Source organism: Sturnira hondurensis, unplaced genomic scaffold (genome assembly GCF_014824575.4).
Source record: "Sturnira hondurensis isolate 20B ecotype Veracruz unplaced genomic scaffold, ASM1482457v3 Scaffold0000780, whole genome shotgun sequence".
NCBI classification, from domain to species: domain Eukaryota; kingdom Metazoa; phylum Chordata; class Mammalia; order Chiroptera; family Phyllostomidae; genus Sturnira; species Sturnira hondurensis.
The window spans coordinates 11,352,237-11,364,786 of record NW_028073411.1 but is presented as its reverse complement, the minus strand read 5'-3'; the positions used below and the strand labels follow the sequence as shown (position 1 = coordinate 11,364,786).

The window sequence follows — 12,550 nt, the reverse complement described above, 5'->3', positions numbered from 1 at the left end:
GGAATCTTACCATCATTGGCTAACCAGTCATCCGCCTGGGGCCAAGCAGGGTGAAGTAAAAGGGGGCAGAGGTGGTGCCCTGCCAGGGACATAAGCTTTGTCCCCTTAGTGGCTTATGGTCCCAAAGTCTGTTTACTCAGCCTTAGCCATGAGGGGTTACAGTTTCTGAAACCAAGCAGCGTGGTTCCCAACAATGTATTACATATGGTATCACATAAAAATTATATAAAATTATTATATCAAAATATTACATTGTTGCAATATTACATTGTTGAGAGGGCCTGTTTCTTTCCCTCACAGTTGACATGCAATATTATTTTCAGAGGGGCCATTTCAATGAAAGTCTATTAATTAGAAGGGAGTAGGGTAGGGTTCAGAGTTGTGAAACTTCTCACTGGCTGAGATGTAGCAGTTTCTCATTGGCTGGGTTGTTGCTGGACAAGGAAAAAAAATCTTCCTCCTGCTGGCGTACGTAAAGGCACCTTCTGGCCAGCAAGAGGTAGGCTGTGAAGAGTAGGGTGTGAGAGCTCCCTTGCAGGGCTTCCGGACTCCATTTTAAATGAGATCCACCTTTATAGCTTTTCATAGAACAGACTCAAACTGCCTGTGGTCAGGGCCAGCAGACACATTCAAGTGCAGATCATTTGAGGAGGGTTTAACAAGGTGATAATGCGCGGGCCTGCAGCAAGGCCGGAGGGGGAAAACAAATGAAGCATCCGGACAGAAGGAGTCTCATGGACAGGCCTGTCGGAGAGAAGCAGTGACCTTCCTGCCCCACCCCCTCCTCAGGTCATGTGTTGAAATCTTAGCCCCAAAAGATGGTGGTATTAGGAGATGGGGTCTCTGGGAGGGGATTAGGTCATGAGGGTGGAGTGTATTGGGTGGGATTAGCGCCCATCTAAAATCAGCCCCACCCACAGAGCTCCCTCATACCTCTACCTTGTGAGCCTGTGGAAAGCCAGTGCGGCTACAAACTGGGAACAGGGTCCAAAAAAGAAACAAAACGCCACCCCGTGCAGGTGCCTGGGTCCGGGACTTCTCAGCCCCCAGAACCAGGAGAAAGAAATTTCTGTTGTTTGTAATCTGTGTAGTCTGCGGTATTATTTTGTTTCAGCCCCAGTGGTTAAGACAGGAAATCAGTAACCAGCTGGAGTTCTCCTTCCCTCCGGGAGAGCCTGCGGGGGCAGAAAGCCAAGTGGGGAAGAGTGGAAAATCGGGAGGGTCATTTGGGAGGCGTGCGGCCTGCAGCCTCTCCAGTGTCATCACCAGCGGGGGGTGAGCAAGAAGGAAGGATCCTGATGGAAGCCGCAGCGCCCGGGCGGCCTTTGCGGCCAGAGAGGACACACTTCCTGGGATGATGCACAGAAATAAGACAAAAGTGGTTTTAAAAGCCACCGAAAGGGAGGTTGTACTCTGACCCCACCGTGAACTGGCCTAAAGGGATCCGGGGAAACAAATATGTTTAGCTTGCCAATATTTCTGAATTCCCAAATATCTTCTCTCAGTGGTGTACACGTCCGCTGGTGCTCTCCTCTAAGGGTCAGATGATGAGCATTCACTCTGCCTGTCTCTGGCTGCATTCTCGGAGCCCTGGGGTAGCTGCAGAAAGACCAGTGTGGAGAAGACCAATGACTCACCTGTGCTTCTGAAGTCACTTGAGAAACCACACAGGATGCAGCTGAACACACATTTAAATTTTGTTAAGTTAAAATCGGAAGGGTCATTTGCTAAGTGTGCCTGAACGACGCGAAGCATGTGTTGTCCCCAACGGTCCCTTTTTGTAATATAAGTATTTATTTTCGGTTTAGATTATATGTGGCAGTTTTTATGTCATTTCTGAAATGGCAAAGCAGACACACGCCAAGAATAAAAACCATGTGAAAAGCTGCACTCCCACCCCATCAGCCTTCCTGCCTCCTACCTCCCCCCCTTTTCTTTATGGCAATGCAAACGTTTATGAATAAATATTATTACTCCCTACTTTTTCTTACACAAGGGGGAACATTCAATATGCAATACAGCATATCTTGGCTTTTTTTGCTTACTGATATACCCTAGAGAGATTCCACACTTTTTTTTTTACTTCATAGTATTCCGTGGAGAGACTATTTTACCCACGCCCTGTTGGAAACATCCCTTGGTTGGTTTGCAATCACTTTGTCTTACATTGTTACAGTGAGTAATCCGACAATGCCATCGTTTCCACGTGGGCAGGGATGGATGGGATGAATTCCTAGCAATGGGGCCAGTGGGTCAAAGAGTCAATACGATTATAAGATTGCTGCATTGATGTATTGATTCTCTGCTGGATCTCTACCACCTAGCCATGAATTGAACAGCCACGTGTATTTCCAAATAAAAAGCTCTCAAGAGGGAAATAAATGCTGAGTCCAGATAGAACTGTCGGTCAATAGAATGTTGGCTCACTCTCAAAAAGAACGTCTCACAGTGTTTCTGGGTGCCTTGAGCTGAGAGCGATCTGAAAAGAATGTGGCCATCTGGTTAACCCTGCAGATACACACCCCACCCCACTTCCAAAGAAACAAATTTCTTAGTTATTGCGAAGATTCCAGCTCTTGATCCCGGTGGTTCAAATGTTTGAGGCAACAGAGGTAAGGCCATCTGAGAGCCCTGAATTCCCCCACCGGGACAAGGGTGGTGCCGGTGACCGTTGACTCCAGGGCTCCACAGGCAGTGTGGAGAAAGCCCCCTCACTCCTTGAGGCCAGTATATGGGGTGGATAGTAATGCTCAGTCAACATTTCCTCTTTATTTCCTCCCCTTCCTTTGCTTTTCCTTCACTTCCTCCTCCTTTTTTTCTTTCTCTTTCCATCCCTCTCCTCTTCTTCTCCTCCATCTTTTGCTCCTTCTCCTTCTAAGTGATAAGAGGCAGCATATGAACAGCTTGGCCTGTGGAAATAGTTATTCCTGCTTCTGGGCCCAGGAGGACTTACAGTGTCCAGAGCCCAAAAGCCTCAATTTCAGTGAATAGCACTATAAAATAATAACTCTTAAATACGTGTTTTTCTTGTCTCATTTTCTCCCCTAGCCTTTCCCTGGTGGCATCAAATATGAAATGGGCAGTCTTCATATCAGATCCAGGAGAAATGGGAGGGAACTGCACTAGAGAATGTAAACTTTATAAGGGCAGGGATTTTAAAACATTATTTGTTGTTTAAGTCTATATAATTCACATATCATATGTCTACACATACATCACCCACATCTATGTAATTCACATTCATCCTTTTGAGGTATACAATTCAACGATTTTTAGAACATTTACAGTTATACAACCACCACGGAATCTAGTTCAGAACATTTTCATCACCCCGAAAAGAAACCCCATACCCTCTGTCAGCCAGGCCTCGTTGCCCACGTGCAGCCCTAGGCAGCCACTCACCCCCTGTCCGTCTCGGTACCTGAGTGATATTCCACGGTATGGGTAGACCACACTCGTGTACTGATGGACTTTTGTCTTGTTTCCATGTTTTGGCTGTTATGATAATGCCGCAGAGAACATTCACGCCCATTTTTGTGTGGATGTACGCTTCTCTCTCGGGTAGATGCGTCAAGCTGGGATGTCTAGTCCTCTGGAGAGTCGAACACTCTGAACAGCTGCCAGACAGAAATATGTATTAATTAGAATTAAACAGATAGAAGAAGCAGGACCAGCTAATTAACTATTACAAACTAAGCACGTGGAAACAATTACCGAGGAGTCAGAGTCCGTAGTACATAAAGAAACATTTTAGACAGAAAAATAGATAGCTAAGTTAGACATCACAGAGGCCTTATAATGAATTTCTTAACCTCTGCTCGGTCTAGCGTACCCTTTGCCCCATGTCAAATTCTAAGACCTTTAATAAACAATAAGACATTTAAACTCTGTACATACAGCTATTTCTAATTGTCTGATTAATGGCACTCCTGGTCAAAACAACCTTTGTTTAACATAACTGAAACTATGGAATTTCCTGTACTTTTCCTGGTCACCTCCGTATTGGCTTTTTCTGCTTAACTGATCATGCCGTGCACCTGTTCCTTTAATGTTATGTAACAACCCCTATAAAAATAAAGCCCTAATCAAACTCTGAGTTCTGTCAGACCCACAGAGGCTGGCTGTTCTCCGGCATCCAATCAGGTGTCTGACTCATCATTCGTCGCCTGCACTGTCCATCGTTCGGGGACCCTGAACCCTGCCGAGGCTGGACCCCGGCAGTTTCCTACTGTATGATTCTGACTCTACGACATTCCGGAAAAGCAAAGCCAGGTAGGTAGTAAATAGATCAGTGGTTGCTAGAAGTTAGCGGGGAGGAGTGAGGAATAGGTGGAGCACAGAGGGCATTTAGGGCAGTGAAACTTTTCTGTGCAATACTACAATGAAGGAGACGTGCCATTATACATTCGTCAAAGCCCACACAATGTACAGCGCCAAGGGTGAGCCCTGTTGAAAACTGTGGACTTTGGTTGGCTATGGTGTGTCGGTGCAGGTTCATCGGTTATACCAAGTGCACGCCAGTGGTCGGGGAGGTCAGTAGTGACTGGGGGGGTGCATGTGTAGGGGCAGGGGACAGGGAGGCTCTGCATTCGCTCAGTTCTGCTGTAAGCCTAACGCTGCTCTAAACACTTGTTTATTTTTATTTTTTTTTTAAATTAAGATTTTATTTATTTATTTATCTTTAGAGGGGAAGGAGAGAAACATCAATGTATGGTTGCCTTTCGCGCGTCCCCTGCTGGGAGTTGGCCTGCAGGGAACCAGCCTGCAACCCAGGCATGTGCCCTGACTGGGAATCGAACCGCGATTCTCTGGTTCGCAGGCCCGTGCTCAATCCACTGAGCTACACCAGCCAGGGCTAACACTTGTTTATTTTTTAAAAAAGCGAAGTAAAACCAGCAAATGATATTCAGTATCCTTAACTTTCAGTGAATTCTCCTTGGGGCTTTCTTTTGAGTTTTTTGTTTGTTTTGTTGTTAGTCTGCTCCGAAGAATGCTGGCTTGTTCAACACGTTGAACACTTGCCTCTTAGATACTCAAGTATGTGCTCCTCCCCCCCGCTGAGATATTTGACCTTTAGCCTCTTTGTGTTGGAATATAAAAATGGAAAGCACAAATGTCCCAGGGAGTCAAGTAAACACCCCATATGAAAAGCTGTTAATCATTGATACAGAGAGTGTTCTGAGGGTTGCCAGGTGGCAGGGGGCGTGGGGGTGTGGGTGAAGAGGTGAGGGGATTAAGAAGTACAAATAGGCAGTAATGGAAAACCATGCAGATATAAAGCACAGTATAGGAAATGGAGTAGCCAAAGAACTTAGATGCGTGACTCGTGGATATGAACAACGGTGGAAGGATTACCTGAAGGAATGGGGGTTGCTAGGTGGAGAGGAGCAAAGGGGGAAAACCAAGACAACTGTGATAGCAGCATCAATAGAACATGATTAAAAAAGAAAAGCTGTTGAGCAAATCTTAGCATGAATTTTGGGGTGTTTTTGAAATGTATATATAAAAGAATGAATATATACATTTTGACCAAGTTGTTATGGATGGGCTAAATTTGACAGCAGTGAGTGTGTTTTCCTGTAGTTTTTGAAAATCAGCATCTATTTATCCTTCTTTGGGTGATCATACCCTGATTTTTTTCTGGAAAATTTCCCCTGCACCCACTCTAAGCCCAGGTGAGGCTCTACACACCCCCTGCTGCCCGCCCCCCACCCCTGCCGCCCCCGTTCAGGCAGCTGAAGACTGAGACCTAATCTAATCAGAGCGAGCCAGCCCCAGGCCACAGCAATTGGCTCAGAGCTCAAGGAAAAGATTTTCTTAAGGGACTGAAATTCAGTGGAGTACGTGTGTACGCATTTGCTCAGCCAAGGGGGTAGAATGGTTTAGAAGAGCATGTGTTCTTGAGCTCACTGCTTGAGTCTGAGTCTCGGTTCCACAGTTTCACCATCTATGAGCCAGGTGACATGAGGTAAGTCATTCGTTCTCTCTGGCTCTCAATCTCCCTGTGTAAAGTGGGGCCGAGAATACTCCCTACCTCACGGGTTTGCTGTGGAGATTGAAGGAGTCCATATTTATCAAGCCTGTCACGACGTTTGTCTCCTTGACGGTTTCCCTTGGATGTGGAATGAGCGTCTCAAGTTTACTGTGCTTCCAAGAAATTCTCCCTTTATAGTCTTCATCAGCTCAGTTAAAGACTTCTCCACCTTTCCAGTTGCTCAAGCCAAAACCCTTGGATTTGTCTTGGACCTTTCATAAACAAATGCTATCAGTTCTGCCTCAAAATATACCCAGAACATAACAACCTGTACTGATGTTACCCTGGTTCAAGCCGCTGTCCTCTCTTCTCTGCATGACTGCTCTGTTGCCTCCTGAACAGTTTCCTTGCCGCTGTCCTCAACCCACTTGAGCTTGTTCTCAACGAGCGGCCAGCGTGAGCCCGGTGAAATAAAGCCATAAAATGTCGCTTTTCTGCAGTGAGAGTGCCCATCTATCCCGGCCCCCAGCACACGCCCTTCCTTCTCTAGCCTCTCCTCTGATTTCCTTCCTCCTTGCTCCGTCTGCACCAGGCACCTCTGATTTGGCCTCTGCTCTTCTTCCAACACACAGACCTTCAGACCTAGCTCTTTTCTTCCCCCTCCTGAAACCCTGTCTCCCCAAGTGCCCTGTGGCTACCTCACACTCCTAAAATACCGCCTTCTCAGGGAGACCTTTCTTGACCTCATTCCAATGTTGCCCCCCTCTCCCCAGCCTCTACCTTATTTCCTGCTTGTTCTGTTTCTTCGGCTTCAGCATCACCTCTTGTATGATATGGTTTACTTATTTATCTCGCCTGTTATAAATATGTCCACCCCTCATCAGAACGTAAGCTCCATAAGTACTGAATTTTTTTAACTGGGGACAACTGGACAACTGTATCCAGTACGTAAAACAGCGCATAGGACAGAGTAGGTGCCCAGTAAATATTTAATGCATGAATGGATGAATAAATGAACAAAAGAAAAGGTTTCTATAAAGGTATGATATTTATCAATAAGCAGTTTTTAATGTCCATTTACAATCTAGTGCAGGGCATAAGGGTATAAAGAAACCCCCCTGCTCAAAAATCAGGAAGTAGAGGGTGCATATGGGAGCCCATGATAGGAGCTCGCAACCCAGACATGAAGGCTTGTGAAAGAGATCCCAGACTTAGAGTGTCTAAGATGTCACCTAAAAGTTGAGGAAGAGCAAGTAACTAGAGAAAGGGGCTGGAGGGTGGGCAGAACTGAGAAGTCACAAATGTGTCAGGCTGAAGTTAGCCCGCACTGAGAACGTGGTTGGAAAGTGGAGCACGTGAGAATGCGCTCTCACAGACCTGGTAAACAAGCCAGCAGTGCACTACTGATAGAGGACTCGAGAGTTGGAAAATTTGGACACACAGAAGGTCCAGAGACACATGAAAAGATGCTCAGTATTGCTAGCTATCAGAGAGGTGCAATTGAAATCACAATGAGATACCACTTCACACCGGTCAGAATGGCCATCATAAACAAAGCAACAAATAACAAGTATTGAAGGGGTTGGGGAGAAAAGGAAACCCTAATGCACTGTTGGTGGGATTGCAGACTGGTGCAACCACTATGGAAAACAGTATGGAATTTTCTCAGAAAACTAAAAATGGATCCGCCTTTTGACCCAGCAATTCCACTGCTAGGAATTCAGGAAAACACCAATCCAAAAGAACCTATGCACCCCAATGTTCATAGCAGCACAATTCACACTATCCAAGTGCTGGAAGCAACCTAGGTGCCCATCAGTAGATGACTGGATCAAAAACTATGGTACATTTACACAGTGGAATTCTATGCAGCAGAAAGAAAGAAGGAGCTCCTACCTTTTGCAATAGCATGGATGGAACTGGAAAGCATTATGCTGAGTGAAATAAGCCAGGCGGTGAAAGACAAATATATGATCTCACTTTTAACAGGAACCTAATCAACAAAACAAACAAGCAAGCAAAATATAACCAAAGACACTGAAATAGAGAACAGGCTGACAGTGACCAGAGGAGAGAGGAGAGGGGAATTTCGGGGGGAGAGGGTGAAGGGCTTGCAGGAACAAGTATAAAGGACACATGCACAATAGGAGGGGTGGAAATGGGAGGGAGGTGGGGAGGACTGAAAGGGTGGGCTAGAATGGGGGGAAAACTGTACTTGAACAATTAAAATTTTTTAAAAAAAGAAAAAAAAGTTGGAAAATTTTAGCTTAAGGTAGAAAGTTATAAGTCTAGCAAGTAATGTGTATGTTAAAGCTTTTGTTTCAGAAACTACAGATAAGGCACATCCTAGTCCCTGGGAAAACAGCTGACCTCCTGGGGCATTGATAGAAGATCACCACCTGGGGATGGCTGGAGCATCCGGGCCTTTGTGTTCCAGGGAGAGACAGATGACCACCCTCCCCTGGGAACAGGTAACTGCCTAAGGCAGAAATGTTGCAGCTTCTTTCACCTAATCCACCCTGAATCTCAAAGCCCTCACCACACCTTGTTTATTTCCTGGTATAAAAAATGTTGGCCTGGAAAGAAAAGACAAGATAGTCTGTTAGGGTATGAACACTCCATCTTCTCAGATCACTGGCCATCTGAATAAAGCGCCCATAAAGATTCAATCGCTGTTATTCCTTATTGGGTTTGGTAGTGACAGGCAGCCTGAACACCCGTGTCTTTTCCAGTTTCACTACAAAGAAGAGCAGGCAGCCCAAGTGAATTAAAACACTTGAAGACATTCTGCTGGTCCTCTTAATCCTTGTGTCATCGAAAATAGAGAATTAAGAGTGAATATAAGATTCAGCCCTGCTCAGTTTCAGGATGTGGGAGGAGAAATCATGCAGCTTTCCTTTCCATAAAACCCCTAGAAAAAAAACCCAAAACAAACAGATCGGGGGTTTGTGATAGGCTTGATTCAATGAGTACACTTTCGTGTGGGTTTTTATTTGCGACGTCTGTTCACTGTCTGTTGATGGTGCGCTGACATGAGGAGGTACAAAACGTGTTGTGGAGACAAACACGTTCCTAGGAAAGCAAGTCCACCCCCAGCTCCCCAGCGATGCTTAGAGCCTCAAGGCTACCATGGACTCATGCCCAAGAACATGTTTCCAGAAGCTTCTACTTTGGACCATAAATCCTCTGCAAGAAGAGTTTCAGTCTGTCAACTCTTGGCCAGCACATGGTGGGTGCCCACTAACTCTCTGTTGCCTAGTGGCAGAGAGGTAAGGTTAGCTGGACAGGTTTGAAATAAGGCTGCTTGGGTTCCAAACCCTCTTGATCAACCAACCACCTGTGGCCAGTGTGAGCCTCTGATTCCTCACTTGCAATATGGGAGTCAGAAAGTGTTTACATGATGGTCTTTTCATAGGGTGTTGTACACAAAGTATTTAACGTTCAATGACACCAGCAACTATTGTGGAAGGAGGGAAAAGAAGCATTACAGAATTGTGCCTCTCTCCTCTTCTCTCTTCAAAGCCACGGTTCACGCCCCAGCAGATGGACAACAGGTCCTTGATGGTGGTTGGGTTTTAGCTGCTGGATGTGGTGAAGACCCTGGACATATTAGTTTCTCTGGTCCTGAGTGATGGTCAGTCTGTAGTTGCCGGGTTTAAATGTGAGAGAGGGAGTTGTTCAATCGGCCGCCATTGCCTGAGCGCTAACTGCATACCAGGTGCTGGTCCAGTGTTGGGGGCTCCGTGGACACAGAAGGGCAGCAGCCTTATTTTCACGGAGCTCACCTGCGGGTGGGAGGCATGAGGACAGGAGGAGCCCCCATTTCCAGGGCTTCACCAGGGAAGTTGGCGGCTCTTGGTTTTACACTTACACTCACAGATGCTAACGGGAAGCATGAGACATGTGGAGACTCCAGGATAAGATGCTCAGGCTCAAAGAGCTAAAAGGGGGGAGAGTTGGGATTTGGGCCTGGGTTTGGTGTTCTGAGAGAGGAGACATGGCCTGGCAGGGGTCTTGCATGCACAGTGAAGTGGAAAGAGCATGATTTGTATATTTACACATATGTATGAAATATGTATATACCATCAAATAGTATATATTATAACCACTTATAAAGCTGTCAAAGATTAGAAAAAAGATAAGCATATACCAATGAGGTGGACACCAGCCTGCAGTGTCCGCAGTGTTACGGGTGGGATGAAATAAATTCACACGGACTACCGAGTCCTGTGGAGGAAAAAGAACAGCATGACTTCTCTCTCAAGAGGAGAGCACCCTGACCCTTGCCCAGACAAGCTTTTACTGGATACAGGTAAAGCTCATTAATCATTATTAGGCAGTAAGGATCAAACAATACATAACACACAAAGAATTCTGAGGGCCTATTTTGAGTTAGGGTCAGATAGCTAAAGGGCCATAAAACTTTGGGGAGCAAACTCACCTCCTGCTTGGACCCTTATCATTTAATTGAGAGCATTCTACCAAAGCAGATTTCACAGGATTTTACATATTCTTTCTTAGGTCTGATCGCTCTGGGTAACCCGCTCTTCCCAGCACAGGGTGGCACCCACCACCAGCATTGTTTCAGGCTTCACTCACTCAGCCTTAGCCATGGGGGGGTTACAGCTCCTGAAACCAGGCGGGGCAGTTCCCAACACACCAAAATGTTAAATGGTAGTTGAGTTTGGGTTTTGGAATGGGATGTGGGGGACAGTTTTCTTCTTTCTGTACATTTTTCTTCTTTTCTCTGTTTCCCATGTTTAAAATGTGATTGCATTACTTCAATGATTTGAAAATAACAAATAAAATTGACCAAGGAAAGGCCATTCCAGAGCCAGCACTTCCACTAAATGACTGTGTGACTGGGAGGAAGTCACTTCTCTGTGCCCCAGATGTCTCAATATCCAGCCTGCAGTTCACCCTGCCATTGTGTTTAAATGCCTTTTCCCACTTTTTGCAATCCTTGCTTGCCTGTCAGCCCCTGATCTGGTGTCACCATCTCCTGCAGGACCTTCTGAAATCCGCTGTGACATACATATTGGCTCTCTCTTGCCTGTACACAGTCGTCCCAATATTGTTGCTCGTTCGTTGGATACTTGCTAGCAGTTGGACACTCAGCTAAGTTCTCAGTGTACTTTACCTGAGTCAGTCCTCAAATTCCGTGATGCCTGCAGAAAATCTGTGGAGTGGACAAGCCCACTCTGCAGAAGAGAAACTTGTCCTTCAGAGAAGGTCTGTTCTTTGTCCAGGTGGCAGAGTCCACTCAGGGCCACCTGACCAGAAAGCCCGTGTTCTAACTGGCTTCCTTGAGGACAGTGTCCTTCTGTGCCCCGAGCAAGCTATCACGGCGCCTGGAATGGGCTGGGTCTAATATGTGTTGAAGGTACACCAGAATATGCCATTTCTGTGAGCCACGGTGTATCGTAGCTACGTGCAGATAAGTTCATTCACAATAACAGCATTACCTTGTGCTGAGTGCCTAGCCTGTCCTCAGTATGTGCATTATCCCAGTTACTCCCCACTTGAACCTGCTGAGGAAGCATGGTACTGAATTCACTCGACAGGCGAGAAAGCCAGTTTAAAAATGGAACTGTCCCCGAATCGCGCCACAGCCAGAGGGAGTGAGGGAAGGTGGCTACTTGTGCGTGTGCCGTCGTCTTCGCCAAGGCAACCAGGACGCTGGGGCTTGGTAGTTGAACTTGCAGAAAGATGGGGCATAGCGAGAGGGCTCACCAACCAAGTGACTTCGGCAGGGCAAAGGACGGCAGGGTCCTCTGAGATTTTATTTTCTCGAGTCTTTGTTCCAGTGAACACAGCTTCAGGAAAAGCTGAAGTGCTCCCAAGTTACTGCTGATTCATAATCAGAAACTAAGACAAAACAAAACCAAAAGTGTAAGTGGGTGGGTGTGAGTGTCTTTTGGTGCAACCTCTTGGGTTGACTGTATCTTGCAAAATTTTAAAAGTTCGTGCCCTTTGACCCGGGAAGAATACTTTGAGGACTGTACGTACTTGGACACGTGAAGAAATATGTAGATGCAAGAATGTTTATTCCAGTATTGAATGTGGAAACAAACGAGTAGAAAACCTAGGTGCCCATCGATGTGGGTCTAGTTAAATAAACCGTGGTGTGGACGATGGAGTACCAGGGGTCACTTAGAGGGGTTAGGTAGAGTGACATATGTGCTGATAGGTTAGGTCTTCTAAATATTTCACTCTACAAGAAAGCCAGGTGCCCCGCCAGGTCTGCAATACACCGTAATTTTTATGAAATGGTGAAAGTGTATCTCTACGTTCATGTGTACTAGTGTGTGGGCTGCCTGTTCATTTAGTAAAGTAAGAGGGCAGTCCAGAGTAGGAGAAAGAATAACATTCCACATATTCACTGTGTTCTATTGGACTTTTACTCCATGTGTATTTATTATATTTAGTATCAAAAACTTTCCAAAGGGGTGTTTTTGTGGCAGGTCTTAAATGTTTCATTCCATGCGGCAGAAAACTGTTCATATCAGACAGCTCAGTTCATTAGGAGTGGGGGACAAGCTCTGTCACACAGCGACTGATGTTGGCCCTTGCATA

The 12,550-nt window shown here is 45.9% G+C and overlaps 1 long non-coding RNA gene across 1 annotated transcript; it reads right to left on the bottom strand.

Moving 5' to 3' along the window:
• Positions 1-1,324: 1,324 nt before the first annotated feature.
• LOC118986606 (uncharacterized) lies at positions 1,325-10,154 on the bottom strand. Its single transcript, XR_005066416.1, has 3 exons — positions 10,125-10,154; positions 9,343-9,431; positions 1,325-2,479 (listed from the first exon to the last, which is right to left on the bottom strand). It is a non-coding gene; the product is annotated as an uncharacterized LOC118986606 (long non-coding RNA).
• Positions 10,155-12,550: the final 2,396 nt, after the last annotated feature.